This window comes from Nematostella vectensis, chromosome 2 (genome assembly GCF_932526225.1).
Source record: "Nematostella vectensis chromosome 2, jaNemVect1.1, whole genome shotgun sequence".
NCBI classification, from domain to species: domain Eukaryota; kingdom Metazoa; phylum Cnidaria; class Anthozoa; order Actiniaria; family Edwardsiidae; genus Nematostella; species Nematostella vectensis.
The window spans coordinates 20,264,678-20,281,742 of record NC_064035.1 but is presented as its reverse complement, the minus strand read 5'-3'; the positions used below and the strand labels follow the sequence as shown (position 1 = coordinate 20,281,742).

Here is a 17,065-nt window from a genome sequence, read left to right as displayed (position 1 = left end):
TCCTGAGGAATTCTTCCAAGTCAGCCTTGGGACTCATTCCGATCATCGCTCCAAAGTTATGACCGTGTGCATAGTGTAGATGGCTATCTAGAACATAGATCTTTGAATCGTGTCCGACGAGAGATATTGTCATTCCATTAGCTATGACTATTGCTGCTAGGTTCTGTTCGCGATCAAGCCTTTGCAGATAAAATGCAAGTGAACTTTGTAAAACCTGTGGATTACCTGATGTAATTAACAGATCGAGGGTGTCTTCAAGAGAAACAGTCCCAATGACTGAATCTAGATGTGGTTTTGCCTTAACAACACTAAAGAATGGAGACCCGCAACCATTTGTCACAGTGTCATATATGCTGTTGCCACGAACAATTGCAGATAACATCATTGAAAGCCAATGAGGGTTTATGGGAGGACCACGGCTGAGCTGTATACTGGTTCGGTTTGCAGAAGTGATATATGAATGGGCCAAAATTAGTGAGATAAAAGTAAATGCATTAGATCCATTTCTTCCAAGTAGAGTTGACTGAGATATGTAAGGAGGAAAGAACCAAAATGTAGATGAACCAACTGGATGAGTGGTAACTTGGATGTTTATTGCCTGTGAAGGTGCAGCCTGGTGATTAGGAACATTGTGTCTCAGTTGTGGTTGTGCAACAACAAATGAATTTAACTCGCTGTCAATGTGGGATTCCCATTGTGCAGAGTCATAGTATTCAGGATCACAATTTCTTTTGACATTAATGCTGTCATTCTCATCATTACTACCAGGTTCTTGATTGCTTTGTGGGGTTCTAGTAGATTTTGCTGTTGGTTTCAACAAGCTTTCATTTAATGCTGAACAGATTTCTGCAATTTTTTCAGCAAGGTGAGGGAAACAGATTGGACACTGGTCTCCAGCTTCTTCTAAACAAAAATTGTGAAATGTGTGAAAACAGTTAAGGCGATTGACATTGGTTGTTGATAATTGCGTGCAGTTTTTGTAGTCACAGATTAATTTAGGATCAGGTATTGTGGAAGGGTCTTCTTTTACAAATGAGTAGCCAAGGGGCATTGCTTTTGAAGTAATGGTGGTGTCAAAGGTAGGAAGAAAAAATTTCATGTCTCCTTTAGGCTGCCCTCTTGCATTTGTTTCTTGTGGAACCTTAAATGTAAAAAAATAGACACGATTGTTAGTCATGAAAAAGAAAATAAGTTGAGGCTATGATCAAGTGCTCGACTAATCATTATTATTACTTCCCTGCATAAAAAAACATTGTTCAGGCACTGCACTGCACCAAGGTAATAAAAAATTACTTATGGATGGATGGATGTCTACTATACCTGCTTTGCTTTTCCCAGATTTTGACCAACTTGCTTGATGATTTTCAGTAATGCATCAGCAGCTGTACCAGTCACCAAACTTAGGTCTTTTTCAGAATAACCTCTACTGTATGGTGTTGTTAAATAGTTATGAAAGAGCTGTTCTGTCTTTGATGCAGCAAATGACAAGGCTTTGTCCCTAATTTGACTAGCACTGTCATAATTTGAAATGAAGCTGCGTAGCACACTATGCCAGATTTCAACTTTTCTGTTATTAGAGCCATCCATTTCTTTTTAAGTTCATGGTACTGTGAAAAATGTTGTTTGTGAAAAGAAAAGTCACTAAGCATCAAGAGTGTTGATCTGTCATAATGATGCCTTTTTCCAGATTATAAACAGTAGAGATAACTTTAACATCATTGTTATATATGATTCCATGTCTCCAGACCTGAATGTAACAGGATAGTGGAAGAATGATATGGGAACCACCTCATCTAAAAGAAACAGAATGGAAGCATACTCTATGTACTTGCAGAGCTTGAATTTTAGGAGAACTTTATCACGTAATTTGCCCCATGCCAGAAAAACAGCAGTTATTACCAGGCTGACGCGAAAAGGCTTTGGCTTGTTGGGTAAGTCAGATCCAAATGTCTCTTTGTAAACTTTTTTAAATAAGAAGTCATAAATTGTTACAACATCTTCTTGTAGATTCAGGAAAACATGAAATGGGCCCTGCTCTGGGATGACTGATAGGAAACTGGCATCTGCATTGACTTCTTGAGCAATGAGTTTCTTTTGGTAAAACCAAGTTGGCCAGTCCCCGGGTGCTGGTACTACAAATTTTTTCAAGTAATGTTCCAGTTGTGGACAGCACAGGAATATGTGATCAATGGCTGATTTATAGTCCTCCATACTTTTCAAAGATTGCTCAAACTCATCTATTAAATTAGTAGACTCAAGGGTACAGAGCTCATCGTGCGACAACCCAGAATAGACCCTACAAAAAAAGAAAAAAATGATAATTTGGCAAATTTAATGTTCCATATTTGCTTTTTTTATTTTACTCTACTCCTTTTTTTGTAATAGCAGTCACTAAACAAAAGTAAAATTGATATTAATCATTATGTATATGGCTTTCACAAACTAATGAAGGAGGTACATATTTATTGGGTGGGAGGTCCATATAGGGGAATAAAGTATTGTGCCTGGAAAAATTTTTAGGAAGTGTCAATATTAAAACATTTTTTAAGAAGAGAAAACAGTATTTTTCTTATATGGATTGCTGACCTTTAGATAACTACATTAAAATCCATAGAATACCTCAATTCCTTTAGTTGTTGTTGGATGTATTTTGGTGAAATGCATTGGTGATTTGTTTCCAAGTACATTCTTGATAACACTGGTCTTTGAAACAACTCTTATATGTATTCTAGAACAATTCCTCCTCTGCAAATTTTATTTTCATTCCCTATCTTTACAATCACTCGGCTGTGTCTTGTATCTCTTGTAGGAATAGGAACAGCAGGAATTGAAGTATGGATGTCCAGTAGGCCACTAGCCATGTGCGTAGCTAATGTTAGCTTCAGATTTGTTGGTAGTCTAACAGTCAAAATATTATGGAAGTCATCCAACAGTTGTACAATTAGGAATCCTTTCTGAAAATTTTAAAGAAAGTTAAGCATCAGTTATCCCACTGGCTTGTTTAAATTGAAATGGTTCTTGCTTATTCTCAAGTATTGTTTTCATTATTCTCTTATTCACTATTTACTAAAATAAAAATTTGTACCACACTAATCTCACCTCTGTTGCAAGGATAACCTTTCTCATCAGTATGTCTGGATATTTTGTTATTAGTGTTTTCTTGTGAGAATCAATATTTCTAGGACTTGTACTGAAATGAAGTATCCTTCCTGAATTGATTGCTGTCCTAGAAGCACCATGATGTTGTAGGAATAGCCCTTCATCCTTTTGTAGGGTGGAAGTTTTCTGAGACCTGGTAAAATAAATTTGTGTCATTTAAAAAAGAACAAAACACTAGTTTTCTGGTGCAGCTTGTATACATTGAATTATAGTATAAAGCATGATATTGAACATACCTAGGCCTAGCTTATTACAAAATTTAGCCTCTAGAGGGTTTTTAGAAAGGAAAGTAATTGGAGGTTAGGGAGGTGGGTCTTAATGGAGCATTTAGGTTACCTGAAATATGCCAGTGTGTGAAGGAGAACAACATTTCTTTGCTCCTGTACAGCTTGATGTTATTCTGAGAGTCTGGAGTCCTCCCTTGTTTTTTAACTTAAAAGCATTTCAAACAGACCTGGAGAGTGTTTTTGTGTGAACGCTTTCATTGCTGCTGGCTCATATAATGGAGCTTCACTACTGAGGGCATGATGGTATAGAGCCATCTGAAATTGTTGCACTAGTTGGCCCAGTGAATTACCTGTTGATAGCAATTATTGAATAAATTATTCACAGTTTTAGTTGGGCTTGATCCATCACTGGGGTTGAACACTGATCAGCCACATCGTTGCTGATAGATAAAGCTATTATAAATATTAGAGCATGCAGATATATTTGATCATACAGCTGTACCTTCATCCAATTCGTCAAATTCTTTGATTGTTGTCTTTATTTGGTCCCATACTTGACTATCCATTAACACGTTGCCATTTGGGGCAATTTTGATGGTACCTAGGGGAGTTTGCAGCTCTTTCCATGTTTCCAGGAGATGAATATCACATATGTCTGCTAGAGCTTTAAGTCTTGAAAACAGCCTTCACAGTTGTTCCTTTGTTTGATCCAGTTGGGATATGGTAGGTGCTGACATAGATATATCTTGCAAAATTTCATGGAGGTGTAGAATAGGGGATCCCGTAAACTGAAATATCTGAAATTTACAAAACAGTCAAAATGGAAAACAAAATAAGAATAAACAAACTATCTAAAATAAATAACAATGATTAGCAAAATGTATCATCTTTTGGGGTGCAGGTTTTCTGTTGTGGGTGGGTCAAATGGGGAGGGGTCATACCTGTTTTCTAAATTATTGTTAAGGGGGAGTCAAAGGTTTCTATTAGATATTAGGGGGGGGGGGGGTCCAAAGATATTTCTGAAAAATTACCTTAAATATCCCAGCCCACCCTAGCTCCTCAATAATAAAATGTTTCTTGTCTTATTCTATTCCACATATTCTAAATTAAGGAATTCCTTTCATTCTCTCATAGAAAATTAATAATTTTATATGAATTGGCTTGGTGGAAAAAAACTTGTCAAAAAGCTTATTTGTCAGAATTTTTACAAATTGTAAAAAAAAAAATATTTCTTTTTCAACAAATGCAAAAATATTGTTTGCACTACTACTTCTCAATAATTGATAAAGTATTTTTTTCCCACAAAAACAAAAAGAAAGGCGAACTGAATTTTATAGATAATTTGTGTGTTTCTTCAGAATGTACAAATAAACAAACCTTTTGTAGTTGTTGTTCTGTGCCGATGGCGGATGTACTACTATTTGCTTTTTCCTAATAAAAAGAACGAAAGAATGTTCAAGCCTTTTCTATGTACTCGTTTTTATATTTTGTTAAACAGATTAGAAATACAGGAAGAAATACATAGCAATTTACAGCGAAGAGGCACTGCAGAGGAGTGGTTGTTTTCCCGAATAAAAATATACACTTACCTCGACTGGTTTTCTACTTGTTTGAGGACGGCTTTAAAATTTCTTATAGGCGAGCAACTTGCACCGGTAACACCACCGAGTACCAGGCTGGTATCCTGCCACTGTAAGCCCAATCTCGTCAAGTACCGGATAAAAACGACTTGGAATAGGTTGCTTGTTCAGACGTGAGTGAGGGCAGTTGTTTATCGTGCATGGGACATGAGTTGCTTCTTCGTAACGTATCCCAATGTCGCCGGCAAACATGCGAACCTACCGGCAACTTAGCGACACGACTAAGCTCCTCGGAAAGCTGGTAAAGTCGACCAATGCATCCTTTCCCGTTTCTAGTTTTGCAACTTTTCATACAGTGTTGTGAGGGGCGGGCGGCCGGAAATAAGAGGCTGCGCGTGCGCACTACGTTCTGCAGCGGTGTCAGCGGTGTGCAGAACGAACTGACACTCTTGGTAATGACTTATTTTAGCTGTTTCATTGTCAAATTTAGTTTCAGATTTTATACTTAAACTTTTTGTTTGTTGGCGATGATAAATAGAAACACTGCAGCTTTTGTTGTTTTGTTTTTAACTGTAATTGTTTTTTCGGAATGTTCAGTTTGTCCTCAATAGCTAGTTGATAATCTTATCCGGGTGTTGTTTAAGCAATGAAGCGTTAGTATTTCAAGCCTTTAAAATGGCAGCCCAGCTTCTTTCAAAGGGAACAACCTTTGGTCTGAAAAAAATAAAACTATTTGATATTTTTTACTCAAAAAGTTTGGATAAGTCTTCTGAAGGGTACACAAATAGTCCAAGTTCTTGATCTGGAAATTTGAACCATTTTGCTTTTGATATAAACCAATGTTTGAGCTTATGATTGTTCTCAAGTCTCGCACATAGCTAGGGGGTGATGGTAGGGGGCGGATGCTTTCCACTCAACCAACACCTGGGTATGTAAGGGTGATCAATGCATGATGCACTACATGAGGCTAACATCAACTAATCACTGAATTTGTATTTTATTTTCATTGTTGCCACTAAATTTACCCTTAGAAATCACTCCAGTATATCCCAAGTTGCCCTTGTCTTTGCCCTTAGCTTTAACAGATCAGGTGATTGTATAAAGGCTTTTATCAGACCATTTTGTGTAGGCTACCTCACGGTTTATCTCTGAGCACAGGAAACCCGGTAAGAACGCCTGGGACTAGGCTGAGGTTTAAGGACAGTTGACACTGTGTTCGACTAAAAACGGTTGATTTTCTTTGGATTTTATTTTTTGCTTCAAATTAAATTATTGACGGTTTCAAGAACGTAGTTTTTGAGCATATATGATTCTGCTGATCTATTAAAAAACGCGACGTTTTTTTGGTAGCTAGAAATCAAGTTGATCATTTTTAAGAACACGAATGCAAAATGCATTGAAATAACATTGAATATGATATTGAGACAACATCGAACAACACGAATGCAAAATTTAACCATCCCATGCCATTACAGATTGCGAAGCATTCTGGATATCCACTCAAACATCCACGCAAGCTCGTCCCCAGGGTCTTCTTCACCATATTGAAAAATACCCAGGAGGCCGTGGGGACGAAGTTGACATCCACGAAGAGACGGCCAGTCAACACGCCTTTCCCACAGAGACAGACCCGGATGTAAACAACTTTGGAATCAATTTGGTTTCAGAAAACACAGCATTTAGAGAGATATGGTGATTAATTTATTAAACTTTATTTTCTCACATAGGCAAAGCAAACAAGACTAAATAGAGTTTTGACCGCAAAGCACTGTTAGAAAATTTAGATACCGCTGATACTAGGTACAGCGGTGTTTCACTTGGAGGACTGTAAAAAATAGATGGGGGGTTGGAATCTGTTTCCTGTCTGCCCCTGCGTCTTGGCACGAATACCCGATTCAGACCGAAAAAAGCATGGTTCCATCACAATCGTACATATATCATGCTCGAAGATCCAGCGTACTTTGCGGGCATTCAAAGTCCCGCAAAGTACGCGGGGATGACCTTTGGGAGCGCCCGCAATGTACGCTGGATCTTCGAGCATGTACATATATTCACGAGTCAACTATTACAAGTTTGTTTTGTTTACATTTATAGTTTTCAATAAACCATGCAATAAACCAAACAAATAAAATCCTTATTGTCACGATAGCTTTCAGCCTTGTATTAATCTCCCGTAAGCGACAACAACTATTGCTCGAGTATATTTGGTGTCCAGTGAAGCTTTTGCCATTGAGTATTGTTAATGACCAGACAGATAGTCAAATTCTGTAAGAATAACGACATACAGCCAGCAACAAGTTCAAGGTAGGTCAATGCTATTAAATCCCTGGTATCCAGGAACCGCTTTCACTTGGGATCCCGGTTCAACGTTTCGGTACGCGGTCTCACCTCTCTGGGATCCACGCTTCAGGATCCGAGGTCCGATTTTTTTTTTATCCACTTACATGAGACATACTTCCAATCAGTTCATAAACAACTTCCATAGTATTCTTTATTCTATTTGGTAGTGATTAAAGAACACCGTCTCCCTTACCCAGGTGTTTTTCTTCTTCTATGGTTCCGTCCCAAGCGCTTCTAGATTTAAACACTAATAACCCGTAAATTGCATTCCTCTCGGCACATCTGCAAGCGCCAATGAGCTTTTGGCAGCCAGTGAGCGAGCACAATTATTCCATTAGCACCCTCTTCACCCGTCCCCATCTTTGCAGAGTACCGATTAGTGATTCTCACAGCCATAAAAGAGTGGGGATTGCTCTAGAACACTCTATGATATCAGACAGGGGCTTTAACAAAGATAAGTCATCCTTCTTAGGTAAGATTTTTTTCCGATTTTCTTCTCTAGAATGTTGTTATAGCGTGGTTTGTCATACCGTGTTGTTATACGTTAGATGTATCATCTCAATTAACACAGATTGTTTAGATTTTTTCATTTCTTTTTCTTCTGCTGTTTTTCCTCTCGTTTTGGTTAACGAACTAGAAATGCTATTGTGGAGATATTCCCGCTCCCCAGGGTGGATGTAAAATTCGCTTGGAAACATCGTGATGGAGATGAGCCAACAATAGTGATAAATCGTTGATAATTTTCCAGTGTTTTATTTTACATGACGTCTCGGTGATTTGTGTTATTTTGTTTTTAAACTCGTTAAGTTTATATTTTTATTCATGTAAATGTAAAACTACGTTGGCCGCAACTTTGTGACTCCTCATATCTCATTTCTTGTGACAACGGGGGGTCTTTCTCTACTGGATCTCCATTTTTACTTTCCCAGGTGAAAAAATAATAATTAGACAATTACTATTCCATTGAAAGGCTTATTTCACGGCCGTTGTAAAGTTTGTCAAGACCATATTTTCTTGTGTTCCTTAAAAGCCAAAGTATCTGTGTTTCTTGAGTTTTTGGGAAAAGTTCCTAAGCTGTGACTGGCTTGCGTGTGATGGAAGGTTGATGAATCTAAACAAATTCTCTTTGATGAAACATTCCCCCGCACAGTTGGTATTCCGGAAGAAAAAATATGAACAAAACACGAAAAAGAAAACACGGCTAATTTTGTTTTAACGCAAACTTGCTTCATTATAGTTTAACTTCTTACGGGAGCCGAGTACACATTCCTGACGATATTTTGAACAGCGATGTTACACCTAAATTGATTTCCAGTTGAATCCCGTCTGCGATCTGCTGTTGAAATTTGCATCTTTCGTCTATTAAAGGCCTCGTCCTATATTTATGGGTGAGTTTTAATGATTAAAAGCTAACGTCAAAGTTGTATGCGAGATGAGAATTTGCCATTTAATTTATTTGACGGTGGTTCTTTTAACAAAACTTGTCAAGTCATCACCAGTTATATGAAAAAGTGTGAATGTGTGACTCGCTCCTTAAAGAGTAATATAGAGGCCATGCGACAAGTTATGATTATGAGTTAAGTATTACTGCCGCGCTATAGCCGGCACCACCATTTCAGCAATTCCAATGTTCTTTTTTCAATACTTTTGCAGCATTTTTTCTGGACCTTAAACTAGCAAGGAAAGGAAACTAAGGTAGGTTATGGAGGTATTGATTTCTTCTTCATCAAGTTATGCAAGCCATCTTTCAACTTCTTTCATCTTTTTTCTGTAACATGTTTTTGCTATGTATGTTTTTTTAATAAAAATGTATATTTTTTAATTATAACTGAGGTCTTAAGCTTTTTTTATTTATTCCCTAGCTGGCTTTAAGGTTAAGCTTGATTGTTAACTGACTTTCTCATTGCCTTTCCGGTACCTTAATTAAAATATCAGTTGGATCTTTCAGTTGGATCGTTCCCGTATAGCATTTACATGCTGGGTTCTCTCTGACTTTTTGAGTTTGTATTTTTTATTATTCATATCTTGATTACAGCACCGCGGACCCGGCTCGTATAAGAAGGGGCTTAAAATCGTGGACGGGTATTCTGCAAACGCTCCCCCCCTCCATAAATAAACTTTCCGCCCTTGAGCGCCCCGAGCGCTTATTCGAATCATTACAGTAGCTTCTCTTTGACATCCCCATAATTCCTCGATCATAATAATAATGGTTCTTTGAATCACAAGGTTTATTATTTTTTTATTTTATTAGCTTCGCCACAATAGGCAGGATAGCCGCAACAGCATGGCCATTTACAGATAATAGAAGATGTAAAAAGACTATTTACAACAAGTTATAGGAGATGTAAAAATTCATCGACAACATTATTCAACAAGTGGATGAGTCCTTTTTGCAAGAGGAGTCTTAGACTAGCACTGGCAAATAAAAATAACAATGTTTTTTTTTTTACTTATGTAATCTTATTTTAAAGATTAAAGACAATACACCAAAAATGGTATTAGACCAAATTTTCGTCTTTAATAAGACTTCTGAAGAATTCGGAGCGGAGCGGTCATTAATTACAAAAGGGGGGGGGTACGTTTTTTTAGGCGCCGATTTAGGGGGGGTTCTTTTTGGGGGCTGTCATCAGAGGAGGGGTCTCATTTCTTTGGGTGCCGAATTTAAGTGGTTTTAATATAATACTGAGCAAGAGATTCATGAAGGTAAATTCTTTATAGGACCTAATTCAAACGTCATCTTCTTTGAAGTAGACTTAAATGTCTTTGTTAAAGTCGTCGACGAAGTAGTCGTTTTCTAGAGACACAGGTATTTGTTGTTTATCTCTGTGCCACTCTTAAATTAGCGAAAAGGAAGTTGGGGCTTGGATTTGAGGGGAGGGGGGTGTTGGGTCTAGGGTTTGGCAGAATCGAGTACCAGTTTTTGGTGTATATTATTCTTCTGGTTTAGGATCACGACAATTTGGGCCTTTCGTTTTGATTTGTATTAAAAAATTATAGAAATATAGAAAAACACCATTGTGGTTTCTTGCATGTAGTGTAAGGATGCGTGTAGTGTAAGGGATGATGAGATCGATTTCATAGTCTAGACCGTCACTTTTCCTGCATTCTTCTGGTTGATTGACATTTGATAGTCCAAGTGGGCATGTTGATAGGATAAAAAACTTCATAAATGAACAAAGTTTGACTGTGTTTACAACATTGGCGACGAGCAATTAAAAGGAACCTATGGCAGCATAAACAGATTCCGGTGCCAACGTAAGCGAGAGGCGACGTCGAGAGCTACCCGAGAGGTCCCCAAATCGTAAATATTTATCACAAATCGTGTAGAAGTTCTTGACAAGAATCATATAATGACATGATACCTCAATTTTATTATAACATATACTTGGTGCCTATACAAGTATCGCGAAATCCCTGAACTGCTCAGACGTTAGAAATACCACTTTTTCTGAATAAATACAAATCACAGAGCAATGAGAGTTTATTGTGACCTTTCTTCTAGGATATAAGACAATTACAGGAGGTGATCAACCGTAAAATATTCGAGCTAGGTAATAAGATGCCACCCGATTACTTATTTTTACACTTTACAAATATCAACGAGTAAGTTTACAATTCTCATGACTAGGTGCCTCACCTATGTACTTTGCTCCTTCATCTTCTATATTGTTACGAAACATGTCCAACTGAGTAAGTTTACAATACTCATGTGCAAGTACCTCACCTATGTACTTTGCTCCTCCAACTCCTTTATTATTAAAGCTGATGTTCAACTGAGTAAGTTTACAATTCTCATGACTAAGTGCCTCACCTATGTACTTTGCTCCTTTATCTCCTATATTATTATCGCTGATGTCCAACTGAGTAAGTTTACAATTCTCATAACTAAGTGCCTCATATATGTACTTTGCTCCTTCATCTCCTATATTGTTATCACACATATCCAACTGAGTAAGTTTACAATTCTCATGTCTAAGTGCCTTACCTATGTACTTTTCTCCTTCATCTCTTATATTATTATCAATGATGTTCAAATGATTAAGTTTACAATTCTTATGTCTAAGTGCCTCACCTATGTACTTTGCTCCTTCATCTCCTATATTGTTATTAAACATGTTCAAATGAGTAAATTTACAATTCTCATGTTCAAGTGCCTCACCTATGTACTTTGCTCCTTCATCTCCTATATTGTTATTAAACATGTTCAAATGAGTAAGTTTACAATTCTCATGTTCAAGTGCCTCACCTATGTACTTTGCTCCTTCATCTCCTATATTATTATAGCTGATGTTCAACTTAGTAAGTTTACAATTCTCATGTGCAAGTGCCTCACCTATGTACTTTGCTCCTTCATCTCCTATATTATTATCGCTGATGTCCAACTGAGTAAGTTTACAATTCTCATGTTCAAGTGCCTCACCTATGTACTTTGCTCCTTCATCTCCTATATTGTTACTGCTCATGTTAAAATGAGTAAGTTTACAATTCTCATTTGTAAGTGCCTCACCTATGTACTTTGCTCCTTCATCTCCTATATTATAATCGCTGATATTCAACTCAGTAAGTTTACAATTCTCATGTCCAAGTGCCTCACCTATGTACTTTGCTCCTTCATCTCCTATATTGTTATCGCTGATGTCCAACTGAGTAAGTTTACAATTCTCATGTTCAAGTGCCTCACCTATGTACTTTGCTCCTCCAACTCCTTTATTATTAAAGCTGATGTTCAACTGAGTAAGTTTACAATTCTCATGTCCAAGTACCTCACCTATGTACTTTGCTCCTTTATCTCCTATATTATTATCGCTGATGTCCAACTGAGTAAGTTTACAATTCTCGTGTGCAAGTGCCTCACCTATGTACTTTGCTCCTTCATCTCCTATGCTGTTGGATGTTGAGGTTTAACACAGTAAGTTTATTGTCAAAATTCTGCAACAATTTTTGAACTTCCTTACAGCCAAACGAATTAATATAATTATTTAACATGATTAGTGTATTGAGGTTAGGTGCATGCTTCAATACATTCACAACAGCAGACATGTCACTGGGTACAAATCTACATTGGGAAAAGTCAACTATATTTAAGTCCATTCTTTCAAGTTTACCCTGCACCAATGCTTTAGCCTCCATCTTACTAGCTGATTCATATAAGCAGTGGCACACATCCACAGCAAGTGTTGCGCCTTCTGCAAATGGCCACTCCTTTTGATCAGCCACTCTTTCTGGAAGGAGTCTGCATGTGACTTCATGGATCTTGGAAAGCCCTGCCACAAACTGTGTGACTATTTGCCATGCACCGTCATTGATATGTTTCTCAACAAAGCTCTTTAAATCTTCTTCCGAATAATTGTCTGTCACATGTTTAGCTGCTAGAAACTCCTGCAGGGTCAGGTGAATGAAGCAAAAGTGTTGTTTAGGGGGCTCCACCAGTGAATTTGAAGGTATTTCAGGTAAACTGTGAAGCAGCCCACAATTCAATAATGCAGCATCTATCTTAACAGACTCGAATATCAACTTCCCATCTCTAATTCCTTCAAATGCTAGCTCTCCAAGCCTCTTGAACACCTTTTCATTTTCAGGTTTCAGGTCTTCAAAGGGTTTGTACATGTAAGTTCTAAGGTCACATTTTGAACATCCATACGCTTCTCTGTTGAGAGTTCGCTTGTGGAAGAATATTTTCACAAATATACTGTAAATCTCTGTAATCTTTACAGGCAGCACAGGATCAGGACTATAAAGAAGACAATGACAAATAATAAAGCAGTCTACTGGAATGTAGCAGAGGGAAAGTAGATTTGCATTCTGTTGTATGTGTTCCCATATGGTTGGTTGGCTCTCTGCAAATTTGGTGACATAGTCTTTGACTTGTTCAAATGAGAATCCAAGAATCTCAACAGTTCTATTCAAACAGTCTTCAAGAAGTTCCCTCAGACATTCAACAGCAGTTGGACGTGTTGTTGTTATAACTGTTGCTTCGGATAGGGGTTTTCTAGACCATATCTCACGAAAAAGTATATGTGGAGCCATTTTCCCATCTGTGCTTCTTAAGTCCAAATCTTCACTTTGAGAAATATTTGATCTAGATGAAAACTCATCAACACCATCTAAACACAAAATGAGCTTGCTAGGGTTTGCAGTAATGTAGTTTAAAATGTAGCTTATCTTATTATCATCAAGTCCTTGTGTTGTAGTAGAAAGAGTCAAAAGGTCCCTGATATTGATGTCAGTTCATTAAATACACCGGGGGGGAGGGAAGATTTTAACTCACGAAACAGAGACTCCCCATTCATTGCAAACATTTTTTTTTCGGTGCCCCCCCCCCCCCCCTCCTATTTCAGAACCTCAAAATTTTCATTTTTTTATTCAAAATCCTCCTCTTCCCTCAAAAGTCACATTTGTATATACTTTACTTATCCGTATTTGTTAAGAATATTTTTCCGTATAAAAGGGATAATGTCCAACGTATAAAACATTGTATGTAAATCGTTTTGTGCATTTGCATGCTCCACCACTGTTTACGTTTATTCCATTTGTTACCATCGGCAAACCTAACTGTTAGATACTGATAAGCTGGAGGTATCTATTTTATGGTTTATATAGACAAAAGTATTAAATACATTGGTCATTTGGTTTAATATTTAATCTGTATTTGTGCTACAAACTAGATCATATCAGTAAATTTAGTGTATTTAATTGATAAATTTAGTGTATTTAATGAGCACTCTCTTATCTACGCTGTCGTTTACAAGGTCAAGATTAAGGGCCCCCGAATGGTCCCCCGAAATTTCGATGTGCTCGCAGTTTTCGGCTAATGCTCGCATGCTCCCGCAATTTTTACTGCAGTGCTCGCATGCTGGCGCATTTTTTTCCGCCTAAAAATGCTCGGTCTCGCATAAAAAACGGGGTGCTCGCAAGCCCGCAAGTGCTCGCAAAAGACCATTCGGGGGCCGTAGACCCCACTCCCTAAGTTGGCGGAGTGCTTATAACGCAATAGCCTGATGACAGGCGCTTCCTCTCCACAATCTCCCTCTGCCACTCACTCCGATTTTCTCTCGCCCACGGACCCCTTTCCGTTCCCCTTTAGCGCGCCTACGCAATGTAATCCACAGGGATCCCATCAACAAAAAAATCTGACACATCGCTTGCAGAAAGGGTGACAAAATCAGAAATATGTTCGGGCAGAGGCTTTTGAAAGAATCGATTTTTGTGCCATCTACGAGCTGGTTGTACCATTGACGCCGTGCCGGATAAGGCTTTCACGTTCTTCCGCCATTTGTTTTTTAAAAGGTTGACTTGCTGTTCAATAGCACGCTACACCTATTGCGTAATAGCTTGAATTCGTGTGACTGAGCATGCTGTGATGAGGGATCGTTATCGATGAAAGCGGCGGTGAGGCCAACATTGGCATTGATTTATAAAGAATGAAACCCCCTCCATAAATCTACTATCGTTTCAGGTTATCGCAAATAAAGTATTTTTGCCTAAATTTAATAAGCGTCCGCTTTCCAATAACCTCCCCCCCCCTAAAAAAATAAATAATAAACTCGAATAATTACATAAGCGCCCCGAATCATTACAGTAGCTTCTCTTTGACATCCCCATAATTCCTCGATCATAATAATAATGGTTCTTTGAATCACAAGGTTTATTTTATTTTATTTTATTAGCTTCGCCACAATAGGCAGGGTAGCTGCAACAGCATGGCCATTTACTGCGGACCCTTTAAAAACTACATAATTACAACAAGTTACAGGACGAGCGAGACTACGGCATGAATTACACTTGATACAGACAGTTTTGTACGTACGCGGGTCTTTGCGTCGTAGAAATCTAAGGCGGCAAAGTAGTAGTCTAGAATGGCAGATTTGAAAGAGCTTAAAGAAGAGTAGATCAAGTTCAGTTCACTGGAGAGGGAGTTTCATATCCTAGTTGTACGGACAGAAAAAGATTTCTGATATGTTGTAGTCTTACACTTAGGTTTAGTGTACTTTGTAAACTGTACACAGTTTAGCGAGGATCTTGTTTGCCTTCAACGACGTATAGTAGGGAGAATTGACGGATTTAGATTTAGAAGTTCATTGGTCATTAAAAAAAAAAATAAAACTTGGTCAAGATACTCGCCTAGAGCTGTATGATATTTCTGTCAAAAATGGAAGGTCCAGTATGTACTTAGTGGTTTGTATAAGGCGGTCAAGAGCGGTCTACTAAAGTAATGTATAGGAGGCGCCTAACATTTGTGTTTTTTTTTTTGAGAATCTAGTTATCCTTCTTATGAAGCCCATCAGTCAATTTGCGTGAGATGTTTGGCTATGGACGTGATTGTTCCATGTTAGGTCGTCCGACACGAGCACCCCCAGATCACGTTCTGTCTCCACTTCCTCGAAAACTTTGGTCTTTGTAGTGTAGTTCGTCACGACCGGCTTTTTCTTCCTTGTAAACCTTTGAGCTTTACACTTGGTCTCGTTGAAGAGAAGTCCAGCGTCGGTTGCCTGGTAGCGAAGACGTCCATGCCGTCTAGGTCTGACTGAATACACGCAGCGTTAGCAGGGGTCTTGATCTGCTTGTAGATGTTTGTGTTACGAGGTTTTTTGGGTGTTTTTTTTTTTATGGTATTGGGGGTAGCCGGGGATCGTACCCGCTGAGCAAGGGTTGGCCGTCTTCTTTATTCTTTATTCTTTATTGCACCGCTTAAGTGTTTACAAATGGTAAAGCTACCACTGGCTAGCGGGAGGTTGGCTGTACGAAGGCAAGTGCTTTCGGAAGGTGAAGGAACATCTCTTTCCCTGAAAGTTGACGAAGCCAACTTTAGAGAGTCCTGACTAAACCAACCTAGAGCACTGCCTTGTAGTGTCCTCGCAACAGTTACAGTACAATCCTAGAGCTAGTTACTATGCTGCTCAATTTATTTATACTAATCTCATTAATAAACTGGTTAAACTGGTTTTAAGGGTGATGTAAGAATAGAAGATCGGATGTTGACTTTGGGAAGAAATTCAACTATGAAATAATAAATGACTAAGAATAAATTCCTTCGATAGAAATAGCAAGAGCAGGATAAAAGGAAGAGTTTGACTATAGTAATATGCAAAATTAAGTAATGTAACAGCGGTAAGATTAAGGATAAAGGTAATCGTTAAACTGTTATTTAAGCCTGGCAAATATAAAACCTGTTTTGCTAAACGGTAAATACGCATGCTCAGTCAAACAATGAAGAGATCCACGTAAAGCAAATAAGTGAAATGTCGAATGGAAAGTGAAAGTAAATATCTGACTGACGTGTCGGAAACGACTTTTGCATAGATTAACAATTCCTTCATAACATTTGCGTCGTCCGCAAACATAGCTATGTGGCTGCTCTCGACTACGTCTGGTAGGTCGTTCACGTAGATTAGGAAGAGAGCCGGCCCTAAGTTTGACTGTGTTTATAACATTGGCGACGAGCGATTAAGGAACCTATGCCAGCATAAACAGATTCCGGTGCCAACGTAAGCGAGAGGCGACGTCGAAATCGATTATAGTCCAATGAACAAAGTTTGACTGTGTTTTTAACATTGGCGACGAGCGATTAAGGAACCTATGGCAGCATGGGGGGGACCAGGGGGTTTCAGAGAAACTAGTGGGAGGCGCGAATCGCCCCTCCGGGCCTCCCAGCCCCGTCTCCCGTCTTAGGCCTGGGAGGCGCGAATCCCCCCTCCGAGCCCCCCAGCCACGTCTCTATATATCAAGCGTATAATGTTTCACGTACATGAATAATTAGGG

General features: G+C 38.5%; 2 long non-coding RNA genes across 2 annotated transcripts; both read left to right on the top strand.

Moving 5' to 3' along the window:
- The first annotated feature begins 1,803 nt into the window (after positions 1-1,803).
- LOC125561008 lies at positions 1,804-2,299 on the top strand. The gene is made up of 2 exons (XR_007307006.1): positions 1,804-1,931; positions 2,008-2,299. It is a non-coding gene; the product is annotated as an uncharacterized LOC125561008 (long non-coding RNA).
- Positions 2,300-8,523: 6,224 nt separating this feature from the next.
- LOC125561007 lies at positions 8,524-9,789 on the top strand. The gene is made up of 3 exons (XR_007307005.1): positions 8,524-8,694; positions 8,960-9,001; positions 9,558-9,789. It is a non-coding gene; the product is annotated as an uncharacterized LOC125561007 (long non-coding RNA).
- Positions 9,790-17,065: the final 7,276 nt, after the last annotated feature.